The sequence below is a fragment of the Peromyscus leucopus genome, chromosome 20 (genome assembly GCF_004664715.2).
Source record: "Peromyscus leucopus breed LL Stock chromosome 20, UCI_PerLeu_2.1, whole genome shotgun sequence".
NCBI lineage: Eukaryota > Metazoa > Chordata > Mammalia > Rodentia > Cricetidae > Peromyscus > Peromyscus leucopus.
In genome coordinates, this window is record NC_051080.1 from 21,144,839 (window position 1) to 21,162,679 (window position 17,841).

A 17,841-nucleotide genomic window follows, 5' to 3' on the forward strand; every position below is an offset into this window, starting at 1 on the left:
CCATCCATGCCCAGGAGTAGTTAACAGAAGACAGTAGCCAACAGAAAACAAACTCAATGGTATTTTTGCAGATTTTTTGTTTCATTTTGTTTTGGGGATCATGGGTTTTTTTTTCCCCCCCAAGATGGAACATAAAGTTTGGTGGGAAGAACTGAGGAGGATCTGGGAGAAGTTGGGGTGGAGGGGCATGATCAAAATATATTGTATGAAAGAATTTTTAATTAAAATAATCAGGGGTCACCATGTCTGTCATCCCAACACTTAGGTTGTGGAGGCAGGAGGATCAGAAAGTCAAGTTCATCCTCAGCTACATAATGAGTTCATGGATTACATAATGCTAACCTGGATTACCTAAAAACCTGCCTATCTATCTACCTATCATCTACCTATCATCTATCTATCTACCTACCTATCTATCTATCATCTATCATCTATACAGATACAGGCAAAGCACACTCTGGCAGAAAAGAAAAACCATACACACACACACACACACATACACATATACATATATACTGTGCACCCCTGAGCATACAGTGCCTGTGGAGGCCAGAAGAGGGTGTGAGGTCCTTTGGTATGTGGTGGCTGGGAATCGAACCCCAGTTTCTCTGGAAAAAGCACTCAGCGCTCCTAAGTGCTGAGCCTTCTTTCTCTCCAGTCGCCGAAAAAAAATTCTCTCTACAAAAAACACCAAACAGTTTTCTACCACAGATTCAGGCTTTGGCTTCAGCTGAGGATAAAAAAGAGTCAGTGACAATCCAGTGTGAGGGGAGAGTCCTTCGTCAGCCGCCCCACAGCTTTCCGGGACGCCAGCCCAGGGGGAAGCCCAGGCGCCTGGCGCAGGCGCACCAGAGCAGCGTGTGCGTGCCAAGCTGGCAACGGTAAAGGTGAACGTCAGAACCAGGAGCGCGTGGGCCATGCCGGGGGGCGGGGCTTGAGGGGCGGGGCCAGAGGCGCGGCCTGTGTGAGGGGCGGAAAGAGAGTGGCTGGCGCTCTGGGCGTGGGCGGGGCGTGGGCGGGGCTTCGCGCCGCGCGCTGCAGGTTGGCGGTTGGTCCCTCCGAGGCGGCCCCAGTTTCAGTTTTTCTCAGGACGTCCTGCCTGGCCGGGGCGTGATGCCTCTCGACCCTCGGGTGGCCATGGGGGAACCTTGGCCATCAGGACCCCTTGGCCATCTTCGACCGCCTGCGTTTGGCGCTTAGCAACCAGGTAGCGGCCGCCTGGGGGGCTCGGGACCCCGCGGCGGGCGTGGGCGGCGGGGCCGCCCGGTGGCCAACGGCCGAGTTCGCCCACGCGGGATCTGAGCGACTGCGCTCGCCCGCGCCCGTGCTCCGTTAGACGGCCGGCCCGGACGCTCGCTGCTCTCGCCGAGTTGGGTGAACTCGAGCCGTGTGAGCTGCGCTTGGCGTCCGCCGCCGCGGGGTGATTCGGCGGTGTTTGGTGGCGTCTCCCCGGGAAAAGCTAACAGCACCTCTCTTTCCTGGCGCGAGCTGGTCGCTGTTGAGCTAGCGCCTCACCTTGTCACCCGAGCTTCCCCACAGGGCTGTCCGAGTGTCCTTAACACATGGTTATTTAGTAGTGACTCGCTGAAGAGAGAAGTCGGTGTCTTATTTATTATTTATTTATTTATTTATTGACTTATTTATTTGAGGTAGTGTCTCACCATGTAGACCAACTTGGCCTTGAACTAGCAATCTTCGTGCCTCTGCCTCCTGAGTGCTGGGACTTTTGGTGTGTGCCACCGTGCTGTTTACCTCCGTGCCTTTGAATAACCTACTCTTGAAAGTGGTATGCTGTCGCTTTTGCCACATTTTACTGGTCACCCAGACCACCGCGGTAAAAGTGAGGCAGAAACTGCACAGGAGCTAAGGGGAGGAAGATGGGCCAAGTGGTTAGTGCAGAGGAGAGAAGAATCACGCCCGAAGGCCTGTCGTGTGAGATACAACCACTGCCCAATGGATGGTAAGGGACAGTGTCCTGGGCGGGGGGGGGGGGGGGGGGGGGGGTGGGGGGGTGAGGTGGGGGGGTGGGTATGTTCCTGGTCAGCATTCCTTTATGGGCTAGGTTCCTAACTGGATGTTTAGTAGTGTAGGATATGGCTTACAGACCTAAGTTCTCTTCACTGTGCATACTACATACACAATAGTGTGTTGCTGATACAATACAGTATTGTATTGATAACTCTTTCTGGACCCATGAGTAACCAACCCCCCACCAGTGCAAAGCCAAAGCCTCAAACATGCTAAGCAAGTACCTGACGACTGAGACTTTATAATTTATAGATATAATATGCATGGGTGTTTTGCCTGCATGTATGTCTGTGTGTCTGGTGCCCGTGGAAGCCAGAAGAGGGCATCATATTCCCTGGAATTGGAGTTTGGTGATTGTGAACCAGCATGTGGCTACTGAGGACCAAACCTAGGTCTTCTGATAGCTGCCAGTGTCACCAACAGCCATCTCTCCAGCCCCAATAATATTAGAAATGTTTAAAGTTCTAAAAAAAAAAAATGGGCTGGAGAGATGCCTCAGTGGTTAAGAGTACTAGCTGCACCAATTCCCAGCACCAACATGGCAGCTCACAATCTTCTGTAATTCCAATTATAGGGGACCCAAAACCCTCTTCTGGCCTCTATGGGCACCAGGCACACATGGGGTGCCCAGATATACATGCATGCAAAACACTCATACACAGAAAATATAAATAAAAATTTAAATTTCTAAAATCCTAGATGACACTTTTCATGTTATTTGTTTTGTAGCAGAATGCCTGGCATGGGATATGACTGAAAATATTATTTAGCTGTACAAGAAGAAATGGCACTTACAAACAAAATACATACAAAAGAATGACGTGATTTATTCGTTTTTTGGTTTTGTTGGGTTTTTTGTTTGTTTGTTTTCGAGACAGGGTTTCTCTGTAGCTTCGGAACCTGTCCTGGATCTCACTCTGTAGACCAGGCTGACCTCCGAACTCACAGAGATCCGCCTGTCTTTGCCTCCCAAGTGCTGGAATTAAAGGTGTGCACCACCACTGCCCGGCGATTTATTAGTTGTAAGAAAATACTACATAATGCATCCTACAATGTCTGGACCCTTAGGTCTTCCTGATGGAAGACCCATCATGATACCATTACTTTCCCAGTAATTAAATGAGGTGCCATTGATGAAGCATGGTCACAGTTAGCTCCTTACAAGACTCCTTCCCAGACATCTGACCAGGACCAAGACTGGAATTTCTCATTTGTGGTACTTAACAGTGGAGCATTCTCCCATACTCCTGGTTCTGGTGAGAGGACCTACTTAAGTGACTTTCTTCAGCTCATCGAAAGCAACAGAACAAAAGCCCTCCCATGTCAGAGAAGTTGGACCACACTGAAGAAGGCTTTGCAGACCTTATCTTTGAAAGTTTTTTCTCGGCATGCCATGGTGAGTCATGCCGAGCATCTCAGCACTGGGGAGGCTGAGGCAGGAGGACTGTAACAAGTTCAAGGCTAGATTGGGCTACATAAGTTTCAGGTTGGCCTAAGTTACAGAGTGAGACATTATTTCAATCAAAAAACTTCCTCTAACAGGTGGCAAGACCTGTGTAAAAGACCTCAGACACTGCCATACAAGACCTGAGTTTCTTAGACTCATCAGGACCCACCCCATTGTGAGGAAGAGGGGAGGTGGCACTGGCCATGACCATCTGTGTGATCATCTGATTGTGGGGTGTCTGTGTCTTTGGGGTCAGGCAGCATGCCTTGAGCTGAGTTGTATATACTGAATGACACCATGCAGTGTATCGTGGTGCCCTAACAGAGATGTCAAAGCTTTGTAAAAGACAACAGATTCCATCCCATTTAGTGATCTTCACCAAAGTCCCCCAGACCTTTCAACTGGCAGGGTCCGTGCCTAATTTCTCTGTGTCAGCTACCTAGGAGGTTCTCTCAGTATCTAGCCAGGAGATGAAATAGGGAGCTCCTTCAGAGGCCAGTTGCTGTCAGACTAGCTCCAGATGTGGGTTCACATGTCCATACCCCTAGGAAGACCTGTATGTACCCTAGACCGTGAAGTTGAGGGCTTGTATTAGGAAGCAGCGGACAATATTCTCCAGGTTGCCAGGCCAGGAAAACAGTACATCCTGCTCTTTAGAAATGCAGATAATGTAGCCCATGATGCCTTTGTACTGTTTATCAGCCACGGCCTGCTTGTTATCACATCATACCTTCAGCAGCAGCTTGACTTGCCTGATTAGAGACACAGCCATCTTGGAGATGGCAACAGTGATGCTGGAGTGAGGAAGTTATTGGTGAAATGAACAGCCTGTTCCAGCTAGGTGGCCCAGGGGAAACAGCAGGCAGAGGATGAGAGGAAGGCTGCACCGATTAGCCCTGCTGCCACAGTACCAGACGAACAGGTCACATGGTTCCTAAATGATCAGAATTTAAAGTGTGAATGTTAGACAGCTGATAAGCTAGTTGTGTACTGTGTTGTATAAGACAGACTCAACCTGCTAATATAAATTAATTCTTAGCAATATATAACGGTTTTCTTTCAGGTATGTTTTGACTGCAGGGCCAAAAATCACAACTGGGCAAGCATAAACCTACGGGATGTTTCTTTTCATCAATTGCTCAGGGTCACTTTGTGTTCACTGGAGTTTTATCTGGTAAGTCTTCCCTTGCTTTTTGTATTATGTTGACTTGATATCAAGTAAAATGACAGATTAATTGCCAGTTAAGGAGGGTTTAAACTTGCATCATTGGGGCTGATTAACAACAAGCACATGCTGCTCTTAATGAAGACCCAAGATAAGTTCCCATATATCAGGCAGCTCACAACCTACCTGTATGTATCACCATCTCCAGGGGCATCCGGTGCCTCGGTTTTTTGGTCTCCATGGGCACCTGAACTCATGTGTACATACTTACATGCATACACATATATGTATAGTTATAAAAAATAAATCTTAAGAAGGGTTCTTTCATCAACTAATAACCTGGGGAAATGAGCCATTTTCTACTGAGGCCTTTGTGGAGATCATTAGGGAGAAATAAAGCTCTAATGTTGAAGACAGTCTGATGAAGGGTCTCTGAGCAACAGTTCCTCTCCCTCCAGCGCCTTCTAAGAAATTAAGAGTCCAGAGTACACACTCAAGAGAGACGGGGGTTCCCTGTACACACCATACAAGATTGTGAGAGTTCACATGAAGGTGGGGTCCTCATATCAGGTGTGGCACCAGCATAATCCTCCAGATCCCCTCTGACACCAGCAGGACAAAGCCTGAGTGGATGGATTTGTTTGACTTTTAGCTGGTGACTTCACATGTTTATAATATGAAGGTCTTTCGTCCCTCTTTATCAAGGGCTTGGGCTACACTGGCCACTCTAATGAGTCCACTCTGACACTGTGGACCTTTGCGGGTGTCTTAGTTACTGTTCTCTTGCTGTGAACAGACACCGTGAACAAGACAACTGTGGCGCTTTGAGTAGGAATGGCCCCCATAGGCTCATAGATTTGGACGCTTGGTCACCAGAAAGTAGCCCTATTAGGAGGTGTGACTTTGTTCGAGGAAGTGTGTCACTGGGGATGGGGCTTTGAGGTTTCAAATGCCCAAGCCAGGCCTAGTGCCTCTCTCTCTTCCTGCTGCCTGCCAGTCCAGATGTAGAATTCTGAGTTCCTTTTCCAGCACCATGACCATGTCTGTGTAGTACATGCTGCCATGTTTCCTGCCATGATAATAATGGAGTAAACCTCTGAACCTGTAAGCCAGCCCCACTTAAATGTTTTCTTTTATAAGAGTTGCCATGGTGATGGTGTCTCTACAGCATTAGAAACCCTAACTAAGACAGCAATTTTTTTTTTTTTTTTTTTTTTTTTTTTTGGTTTTTTGAGACAGGGTTTCCCTGTGTAGCTTTAGAGCCTCTTCTGCTCTATAGACCAGGCTGACTTAGAACTCACAGATATCCGCCTACCTCTGCCTCCCGAGTGCTGGGATTAAAGGCGTGTGCCACACACCCAGCTAAGACAGCAATTCTTATAAAAGAAAGTGTTTAATTGGGTGCTTGCTTACAATTTTAGAAAGTTAGTCCATGATCATGGCAAGAAGCAGACAGACATGGTACTGGAGCAGAAACTAAGAGCTTTACATCCTAATCCACAGCAGGCGGGGGGATAGAGATAGAGATAGATATTGAGGGCCTGGTGTGGTCTTTTTAAGTCTTAGAGCCCTTCCCCAGCGATACCTCCTCCAACAAGGTCACACCCATTCAAAGTCACACCTCATCCTTCCCAAAGAGTTCCACTAACTGGAATCCAAACATTCAAACATAAGAACCCGTGGGGACCGTTCTCATTCAAACCACCACACTGAATATCAGATAAAGGTACTGCCCTCTGGGCAGACAGCCCCATGGTGGGAGGAGAAGGGCCCCTGAAATGAAGTGAAATAATGGTAAAAGGACCCTAGCCAGGCTTGAGGCCCAGCAAGGTCTGCATCAGCTGCCTAGGCCCTTGTTAGGACACTTTCTGCAGGTCATCACATGGGCTCAGGCCTCTGTTGATGCCACTTCCTCCAGCAGCTGGCCTGTTTCCCTATTTCTTTTTTGGGAACAGACCTGGTAGACAGGCTGTTTAGAACTGTGGGAGCGATTTCTTTTTCTTTTTTTGGTTTTTCGAGATGGTTTCTCTGTATAACAGTCCTGGCCGTCCTTGAAGCAATTTCTTTGTTGTTGTTATAGCTTAAGGAATATTGACACAATGTGATTATTATAAAGGAACATTTATCCCCTTAGGATAAAAACTGATAATGAGACCTTTTACATGACAGCATGAAAAGTAGCAATAGTTAGAACATAATTTTCTTGTTTTATAACTTAAACTTCTGTCACGCTGTTTTGGGAGTTTTGTTTTGTTTTGAGACAGGTTCTCTCTACATAGTGCTGCCTGTCCTAGAACTCCCGATGTAGACCAGGCTGGCTTCCAACTTACAGAGGTCCACCTCCCTCTACCTACCAGGTGCTGGGATTAAAGGGTCATGCCACCACACTTGGATTTTGTTTTTTTTTTTTTTTTTTTTTTTAAGGTCTGTAAAGATATGGCAGGCTAACTAGCCATATAACTCAAAAGGTAATTACTAAGAAAGGGGAGTGATTTTGTATATTTGTATATTGTTTAAGATTTTTGGCTATCCTATTTTGTCTGAGACTGTGGTCCCAAAATGTGGAAAATTTTGGAATGTGCAGCCAGTGCCCTTGTCTCTTTTTAAAATTTTGACAGATTTAGTTGCTGAGGCAAGTTTATTTGTTCCAGTTTTTTCTTCTTGGATAAATGTTCATAACATGTGGTTTAACATCTTAATTCTCTTTCAAGTATTTGTTGTCACACCACATGCTTGTGTGGAACAGGTCAAATTTTCCTTCCATCTTAAGGCTGAGTAAAATCCCACTACACATACCATCTCCTCTCCCCCCCTTTCATCCAGAAATTGGCAGTTTGGTTGTTGCCATAATTTAGTAATACTGCTTTGAAAATAGTTGTACAAATAATCTGATTGGAGTAGATATGCAAGAGTGGAGTTGCTAGATAAAAGGGTGTGTTCTTTTTTGCCATTGCTGTGGACCAGATAGCTAACAAAGACAATATAAGGAGAGCATTTATTTTGGCTCACAGTTTCAGTGTGTTTGATCAATAGTCACTTGATCTATATGCTAGGGCACACTATCATAGTGGCAAGGAGAGTGTAATAGAAGCCTTTTAATCCTTCTTGACAGAGGGGACATAAAGGAAATGGGCACTGGGCTAACTTTCTGTGCAGGGCCCCATAACATGGTACTGTCTGCAGTCAGGGTCAACCTTTATATGTGCTTTGGAGCTTTCAGGAACTTCTTTCTTCTTGGCTCAAACAGAAGGGTCATCCCCAAAGGCCGATGTGCCAGGGACCAATTTCAGTTTGAAACCTGGGGGTAAGTGGTGTTTAGTTGTAGAGCAGTGAGATTTGGGTGCCATGTAGATGGTGACCCTCAGGTTATCTGGGGACAGAAACATCCCTCGAGTTCACTTGATGACCACAGTGACAGAGCAGGGTTGGGGTAGGTGCTTTGGCCCCAGAGGTGAGGTGAACACTCTGGAAGCCAGCAGGTCAGTGCCACAGAGTGCTTTTACTGCTTCCAAATTATTCATCAGCCATTAGGACTTGCATGTTATGAATTATGGAAGAGTGCTGTTTCTATAAAGCAAGGGGGACATATCCTTGCATGGTTTTTTTTATAGTGAATTCCATTATTTCCAAATTATAAATGATGCATTATTACAATAGTGCATTCAGAATAATGAAACTGGACTGTTTGCTGAGCCCCATGGAGCCCGATGGCCTTTGGTGGGGGATGTGACTGACGACAGGACAGTGTGCTATTAAAGGCTTTCCCCAGGGGCCTGCAGGGATGTGTTCAGAGGTGAGGAAGGTGCAGTGTGAGGGCTACATGAAGGAAAGCTCATGGAGAAATGGGACCCAGAAATGAAAGCCCACGCTGGGTGAAGGTCAGGGATGGGGAGAGCTGCTGAGGCCTGGCATGGAACTGAGGCTCTGCAGGCTGGCTGCCATAGTATTGCCTGTGAGTGACTAGGTATCCCTACAGGGTGCCAGAGCACAGAGAGACTCTTGTGAGTGAGTAAAGAATTGGGAAGATTCCACGTGTGGACTGCTCAGGGCGCCTATGCAAGGTGGTATTCTCTAGGGTAGTTGAAAGGTACCTGATGCCCCCTACATTCCAGAATAAGCTCTTAACTCATATAAATGAAGAATGTTTGTTCCTTAGAGTGATGCACACTTCCATGCCAGAATATAGTCTTAAAGAGCCTGGAGGTTCTAGCCGCCACCTCCCCCCCCCATAGGGTTGGTACCTCCTCTGGGCCCTTCAAGGGCCTACCAGCCTCTCTTAAGACTTTTGCCTCCCTCAGAGCAGATCTATGGGGTCTTGAACCCAAAGCAGCTTCTCCTGTGAACTAGTTTGCAAGCCTCATGAACAGGGACAGGACCTATCTCCTGCCCTGTTTCCCCTACCATTGTTCTGACCCCTAGAAAGTACTTACTGAGGAGCTTGTAAATTTGTCACTGAATTGGTCTTAGTTCTTTTCCTGGACCCTTCAAGATAAGCCCTGAAGCATGTGAAGGTCAGCAACCACTCACTCCTTTGGAACCCTTCTCTGATTTTACTTCCATTGCCTTGGTTGTCCTGGTTTCTATTCTTTGAACAAGATTTCTAGTCTCTGTTCTTCAGTTAGAGCCAGGGCCTAGGTGCTGATCCATTCAGCTGCAAAGGAGCATTTAGTGAGTTTCTAGCTAAAAGCCAGAGATGCTTTGAATACCACCACATCTTCACTTGGGTGGATGACAATAGTATAACAGACAGACATGTTCTTAATGTCCTTCTTGCCAGAAAAGACAGAGCCACGTTTAGTTCTGTTTTCTCTCCATGCTTCTTGTGAAATTCCCTATTTGCTACAGACATTGAGCTTGTCTCCCTCTGTTGCTTTTTTGACCAGGAAAGAATGTGTTTGTTCTTAGCGCGCGCGCGCGCACACACACACACACACACACACACACACACACACACACACACACCACGCTCCTGGCTCATCTGGTTCCTGACCTACTTCTTCCAGGTTTGGTGTCGTCTCTTGTCTGCCTTCGGCTCTCTGCTCTTCTGATCTGGCATGTCCATCTTCTTGTGACCCTTTGTAACATGGAGCCTGGTGCTTGCCTTGCTTCCAGTTTTTACTCAGGACAAAAATTATTTAAGACTCTGCATTCCCTCCCATCACCCTCCCTTGCCTTACTTAACCCCTCAGCTGTGGGCTCTCTCTCCTCAGATCCCCTTGAAATCCACATCTCTCTGGGCTCTGTTTCCATCGCAGACGGTCCTGGCATCATCATCACAGTTCATGGACATCTATCTTGCCTCCGTCCCACCTGGCTAACAGTGCTTCAAATTCTTGGGGAATCTTTTTCCCTTGTCTGCAGGATGGAATGCTGGCATTGAGTGATACCTTGTTTAAGGATGTTCAGCTGACAAGGAGAAAACCAACCCAGAGGTCCAGCATCTCTTCAAAGATACTTTTAGACCACACTGCAAGAGCACTAGAGAAGGGCCAGTGATCAGTGGTCTGTGGCTCTGTATCCACTTCCAGGAAGTCAGTGAGGGACATTTACATCATTCATTGAACATGCTGACCAGGGAAGAGATTGGCAGCCAGAAGCTTCGAGGAGAATCTGTAACATTACTAGAAGAAAATGAAGTCTATGACTTGAGGGAGATCTGTGTTGTGCAAATAGGCCAGGTCATGTTATGATAAGCATTCTCAAGTCTCGGGCTCAGCACACAGCAGCTTATCCCTGTGTCTAGCAAGTCAGCTTTGGGTGCATGTGACTATAGCATTGGTTCTTAACCTATGGGTCGCAACCCCCACAGGGTTCATATGTCAGCTGTCTTGCATATTAGATATTTATATTATGATTCATAACAATAGCAAAATTACAGTTATGAAGCAGCAATGAAATAATTTTGTGATTGATTCACCACAACATGAACTGTATTAAAGGGTTGCAGCATTAGGAAGGTTGAGAACCATTGGTCTGGAGGTCCTGTGTAGCACTCCAACTCCAGACCAGTAAGGGTCTTATTCGCCTTATGATATTGCACTCCCTCTTCCCTACAGCCCCCAAAGAGAAGATAGGTTGGGCTGAACAGTCACTTTAAAGACCTTGGAAGTGACACCTCAGATCTGTTCCTGTTTATTGGTCACATCATGTGACTGTTATTTATCTCAGCACATGCCTGGGTAGGGGAGACATGTGCCCCATACCCAGAAACAAGAGACGCTGATTAGGAACAAAAGTAAACACCCACCATCACTCTTCCTTCTTATTCCTACAGGTGTGTTGATGGCCACATGGAGATGAGAGACAGTTCCTTTGGTAGCAGGGATGACAGTGCTGGTTCCTACTGGAATAAGGAAAGCAGTCGAGACACCTAGACCACGGTTAAAAGCACAGGCTCTTCAGACATCTGTGAGCTGCAGAACCAGAAAGCCAGAACTACAGGCTGGAGTGCCTTCTGTACCCTCTTTTCCAGCACTCACTTCACACCCAGAGTGGCTGACAGGTGGTCATCAATGTGTAGAAGGCAGGTGGAGCCAGGACATAATTGGGCCAGCCTTGCAGGTCTGTTGCTATCTGGGCTACAGTCAGGCAGGGCCTCGCGGAAGCCATCAGCTGCTTTGATATTCTGTTCCAGCTCTCGGTAAATGGTTTTGTAGCTAAATCACAGATAGAAAGACAACTCTGTAAAAGGCAGGGCCCAGCCACCATTCCTCACAGCCATAGCAGGCCCTGTCACCTGCATGAGAGTCTCTGCAGCCTGCAGTTTCCCAGACACAGGTCAGGGACGCCATTCCCTGGTGTCACAGGTACAGATGCAGACAACATCCTCTAGAACCCGGGACCCACCCAGATAAGCTTCGTATCAAACCAGGTGGCACACCGAGATTTGCCCTGCTGCATCAAATCCTGGGTGCTCTGGGTGCAGATGTGCACACACACACACCTCCGCGCCCCCTGACACACACACACACACACACACACACACACACACACCGTCAGGTCACGTTGAGGGTGTCAGAGTGCCACCGCAGCCGCGCCTCCGAGTCCGCTTCTCTCAGGAGAGCTGGAGGTTTCCCTCCCCACGGGAAAGGTAGTATGGGAGGAAGACAGAACCACGAGACCCAGTCCTGCCTCCTACGACCAAGGACACGGGTCTAGGCTGGACCTGATAGATCAGTTATCATCCACATAGGCAGTTCTCTCTTTCTGAGCCTCAGTTTCCTTCTCTGCTGAGTGGCCATAATACCTATTCTATCTAAGGACTGACTTGTGTTCTCCAAATACAAGAGCTGAAGTCCTAACCTCAGGATGTGACCTTTTCTGAAAACAGGGTCTTTTGGAGGTGGACAACTTAAAACAGGTTCAGTAAAATGGCCCCGGTGCAGCAGGGCTGCTGTCCTTAGAAAGAAGAAGAAATCTACCCTAGATACTCAGGGAAAGATGGCCAGAGGACTGGAGAGAAGGGTCAGATGTCCAGAGAGCTGAGGACTGTGGCAGACCCACAAGCCAGGAGAGGTAGAAGGACCTGGAGCCTTCGGTGGGGAGTGTGGCCACACCTCGGTTTTTGACTTCTGTCTTCTAGAACTGAGTAATGAGCTTCCCTTGTTGCCTGCCATGCCACCCAGATTCTGTCACAGCAGCCCTAGGAGCGACTGCACCATGTACCCCAGAGGTGACTTGGGACACAGAGACGGGCTGTGCTGATTCAGGCCTTTGCCAGAGCCAAGTACAAACCGTGGAAGGTGCCTCATACACAGAAGAGCAGGACACAGTCCCAGCCCCGTCCCTTTCCTGTCCCCTAAAAGCTGTGTAGCAGCTCAGTTTCCTCATCAGCAAGATGGGGACAGTTCTGCCTACTTTCCAGGCTGTCTCAGAGATGAAATGACAGCAGAGCCCCTGTGCAGTGGCTGCTTTCCATCTTTTTAGAGGAGACAGAAGGGATGTCGCTTTCTACTGACAACAAGCTTTGACCTGACATTCATTTCTCAAGGCTTCTGCCGGATGGATGAAGGAAGTGGATTTCTATCTCTGTCCTGTTATCTGGCTCTCTCCTGATGCAGGCACACTGTGTCACAAGTCAAACTGGAGTGTGTCTTGCTGTCTGGCCTCCCCGGGACTACAGTCACTAAGATATCAATGGTCAAGCTGGCAGCAGGGATGAGATGACCTCTACAAGGGACTGTCCTTGGGGCAGAAGACATGAGGCCTGGCCAGTGCTGCACTGGTGCAGGTGGATTTCCAGAAGGCCAGGTCTGGCTGGTCCTCGCTGTGGCACCAGAACAGACACCTTCCCTTCCTGTCCAGACCCATTTGGAGCTGGCAGCTTCGAGCCTTCCATGGCTGTGCTGGATGCTGGCTCTGGGAACAGGAGCTCATGGGAATCCAAGGCTGCATGCAACACCCGAGTCTGTTCAATCCCGGCCTCCCTGTGACTCACACTGATGGGGTTTTTGCCTCAGGGAAACTTACCTAGCCACATTGGACAGGTCCAAGTGCTTCTGAACCTCCAGCAGAACCTCCCGGAAGAAGCGCAGGCGCTTCTCTTCAAACTGCTGGCACTGCTCGAACACCTGCTCCATGTTCTCCATGTACTGGGGTGTGGTCTGATCAAGTTCCTTCAGGGCCTTCTCATACTTGTCCTTGGTCTGTGTTAAAATCGGCACAGACAGAGGTTTGTCTCCATCCCACCTCTGTACAACCCATGTGCCCCACTGCTTCTCAGGCCTCCCCGAGCCCAAATGTGGGAGCAGAAGTCCTGGAGCCTAGCATTCTCCAAGTCCAGTCCAGTTCCTGTGCTTCTCCATGGCAAGTCACTCTATGCCTGCTCTGCCTCTCACTGGAGCAAGACCAAACAGGTAGATATAGGTGAGAGATGGTTACACTGGCACTGAGTGTCCTGGATCCCAAGTCTACATCTATGTCGGTGGCATAGTTGTGAGCATAGCTGCCTTTGTTCTTTGTTCACTGCACGCCTGTGTTCATTTTGTCAGCGGGAAGGGCTGTGTTGTGCACCACTCTAGCCTAGCTCTGGCCCTAGCAGCTTGGCCTATGAGGTACCTTAGAGATAAGTCATTGTCCTAAGGACAAATGGTCCTGAGCCTCATTTTCATTATCAGAAAATGAGGACACTTTCTACTTCATAGTATTTTGAGACTTAAGTAACCCACACAAAGCTACATGGATTAGACATTCCTCGTCTGTCCATGCAGCCTCTTTGTCAAGGATATCTGGAGGAAGGGCATTTAGGTAAAAGGATAGATTAAGAGCAGTGTGGTCCAGCTTAAGCAGGTCTCCGGACAGAATGTATTAAGACCCTAGGATGTGGTGAAAGTGAACACTTGACAGGTGTGCTCAGGCTCAGAGACCACACTCACCCAGGCTTGTGTACCCTGCCCTCCATACCATGCTAATCGATTGCTTTTGTGATTCCAGACAGTTTGGTTTGCTGACAGGAGCTTCCTGGGAGTAGGGGGGCAGCTGGGTTCTGGGAATACCTTTTTATTGCAGAGCTTTCCATACTGTCTCTAACAACTGAAGGGTGTTCAAGGATGCACGTGACAAGTCCATGGTACTCTTCCTAAAGCCGGTACTAAGCCAGTGTTCAGCACACCTCACCAGCCTGTGATTGACCTTCAGAGTGTCCATTGGCACATGGCCACTTCCATCTGTAGCCTCAGGTGGAGGTATGACTCACTCTTCCTTGGCCTCTGGAGCTGGCAAGCCTTTCCTGTTTGTACATCATATGGTACACTCTGCTGCTTCTGCCTGCAAGTAGAGTGGGTGCTAATGGCCACATTGCTCCAAGTGGCCTTCATGCAGAAGACTCACATTTTCAGATTCTTTTCTGAGGACTCTGGGCTTTCTGAAAGCTCGGCACCACTTTATTTCCTCAAAACCTCCCGTGTGTGTGTGTGTGTGTGTGTGTGTACGTGCACGTGTACTATCAAGATGAGGAAGCAGGTACAAACTGTAGGTAAACTATCACTGCAAGTAGTCATCAGAAAAGAACCTCACTTAGTCACTCTTGATGGCTAATTTCCTGATTTATACTATAATTCTGCTTTTGAATAGTTTCCTTGCTACTTAAAAAGCCAAGGACCTCACTCCACAGGTACTTGCCAAGTCACTGTCCACCTGCCAGACACTCCTGGGGGTGGCTAGCCTGTCCCTTGTTGCTGTACAGGCCAGTGTAGCCTCCCATGCTCACCCTGGGTTGCCAGACAGCAAGCCTCCCTGCCTTTGTTACCGCCAGAGACCAATCAGCAGACTGAGATTCTCTGTGCACAACTCCAGGCCAGGGACTGACAGAGCAGCTGGTAGGTTAGAGAGTGGTGCCAGCTAGCAAAATGCAGGGCTAAGCATGCCTGACATCGCATGTTGACTTAGGGGACAAGGACAGCTTCCCAGAGTTGGTGACATTGAACTAAAGGCTGCTTTCATGTCATCACATGAAAGAATATTACTCCCCAATTGTTCTTGCTTTCTGAGCACCATGCTTACGTTTCAGCCTCTAAATGTTGCCTATTCCCTAGCAAGTAGGAATAACTGTCCCCATTTCACAGATGAGGAAACTGAAGCTGAAGTCAGTCACTGCATCTGCCAGAGTCCTACAGCTCAGTAGCTGTGCTGGAGCTGAAAGTAGCTCTTTGTACAGTTCCTGGTAGGGACAGTCTCGATAGCAAAACCTGATTCTTACCTGCTTTGTCAAGAGTATATTGAGTATTGACTGCCTTTTTCCACATTTAAGTTAGGAATTTTTAAAAACGAGAATGCCATTGGCTAATTTAGGATGGAAATCAAAATACTCAGTGTTTCATCCTTTGAGCTGTGGACTTTCCAGGGTACAGGCATTAACACTGAAGGTCTCCCAGGAAAGAAAAAGGGTCTGTTCTCATCTTTTTCCTCCCATGTTCTTCACAGTATTAGCCAACAATTTTTGTTTGTTTGCCTGGGTGGCCATCCAGTCTGTCTCTCTGCTTTGTTCTTCATCCAAGGCAGCAATTCAGAACTGCTAACAAGACCAAACCTACACTTTGACATTTTTTAATTTTATTTGCATTGAGCAAAAGACCCCCCAACCATTTGCTGACATTTTTGATGACCACAAAGGGATTCTTAGAGGGCCTGAAGAAGAGGAGGACCAGCCCTGGTGATAGTTGGTGCAATTTGCCTTGTGGCTGCCTGAACCTTAGCTTTGATTTCAGCCAGTAGGCTCTTCCTTGACCCTACTCACCAGAATGCAACCCTCTCTGCTTGTCTGTCCTGTATTCTGGAGTATTCACCAGCTGTCACTGGCTTAATCTCCCCTTTGGACTGCAGCTTGGCTGCAGCACTAACAGTCTATACGCTTTGTCTTTTTGTTGTGCTCATTCGGTACTCTAGTCCAGCAGACTCTGGCTTCTGAAATTTTCATTTGAACTGCTCTGGTGGCTCATGCCTGCAATCCTAGCACTTAGGAGGCGGAAGTAGCATTGCCAGGTTGAGACCAACCTGAGCTACATAGTGAGTTCCAGACCAGCTTGGGCTACAAAGTGATACCCTGTCTCCAGACATACAAAGAAGAAAAAGGGAAGGAAGAGACTTTGGGTAGGACTGCCACTCATACTGTACCGTGCTTTGTCCGTGTCCAAACCCCGCTAACACTCAGTTTTTGCTTCTGATATCTGATTTGGTGGGGCTTTGTTTTGTGAGCACCTATAATTCCAGTTCTCACACCCTGTCTGCAGTCCCATCCTAGCACTTCCAGGGATGCCATGAAAAGCAGCTCTGAGCCCTGAGGTTCTAGTTGCTTCTCATGTTCACAAGTTACTACTTTTTTGGTCTCCTGGTTAAAGGGTAGGCCCGGGAATCACCCCATGGATGTCTGGGTGCTGAGGTTCATTTAGACCCAAGAGGTTCAAGAAAAAGAACTTGATGCAATGCCTGACATCAGTATAACTTAGATTAGAAGGCCAGTTGGCTGGACAGTGGGTCTGCATTTTCTTGAAGGGAGGAAAAGAGACTTCTTTATCTACTTTTATGAAATCATACCAGGACCCTCATCTGAGAGACTCCTAACTAAGCCCCTAGGCCTACAGACCCTGTGATCCAGACAGCTGAGGGAAGACACAAAAGTTTCAGGGAGGACCTCAGACCCTGGGCAGCGGGGAGAAAAGATAGATAAAAGCCAGTACCTTGTGGCAACCACCTCAAAGTAACCTCAAAATTCAATAATATGCCCCAAAATTGATCTAACAAGAACCAAGGCACCTGACTGAGAGCCAGTGCATATTTGGCCAAAAGGAATGGTACTAGGAAATGACTGCTTTGTAAAGGGCTAGCCAGACAGCAGCCCCAGCCCAAGAGCAACCATGTTTAGTTCCTGGGTCAAGGGAGCATTATCAGTGAAACTGTGTGACACTTGTGGCCAGTTGTTACTGTTATCCCATACCTTGTGGTCTTAGGGTTTGGCTATAAAATGTCACCCAAAAGCTCTGAGAGGTGGAAGGTTCCTCAGCTAGTGATACTGTTGAGGAATGATTGGATCCTAAGAGTGGTGACGTCAGGGGATTAGTCTGTTAATTATTTCATATTTGAATGGGCAGTTATACCATGGGGCCTATTTGCAGGAAGTGGGACACTGGAGGAGTGCCCTGCAAGGGGGGGTGGTGTATCTTTTTCCTAACCCAGTCTCCTTTCTGTCATGAGGTAAGCAGTCTACTTTGCCAAGTGTTCTATGGTGTTCAGGATTGTTTCAGGCCTACAGTGATGAGGCCAAAGAACCATGGACTGAAGCCATGAGCCAAAATAAGTCTATTCACTTCAGTTGTATCAAGTATTTGGGCACAACAGTAGATACTAACACATATGGCTAATCTTTTTCTGCCTATATGAATGTAAAGGTATATATTATATATCTACATGTATACTGTATGTTTACATATTATGTTGTGTACATTGTACCAAACTGAGTTAGAAATAAACCCTTGTTTATCAAAGAAACTGTTGTGAGGTAAGCCCACCAGAGACTACCACTCAGACACTCTTAATGGGGAAATTCCACGGAGTCTATTTGATAATCAAAGGGATTTATTCTGAGTTAACTCACAACAAGCATAAAGGAGTTGGTTGCAGAATCCAGGAGGGGAGGGGAATAGTTCAACACAGTTCTCAGGAGAACTCTGCCTTGATCCGCAGCACCAGCATCCAAAACCATGAGGTA

General features: G+C 47.5%; 1 long non-coding RNA gene across 1 annotated transcript; it reads left to right on the forward strand.

Annotated features, from left to right (window-relative positions):
* Nucleotides 1-1,026: 1,026 nt before the first annotated feature.
* LOC114682768 lies at nt 1,027-17,621 on the forward strand. Its single transcript, XR_003733088.2, has 3 exons — nt 1,027-1,207; nt 4,539-4,649; nt 10,915-17,621. It is a non-coding gene; the product is annotated as an uncharacterized LOC114682768 (long non-coding RNA).
* Nucleotides 17,622-17,841: the final 220 nt, after the last annotated feature.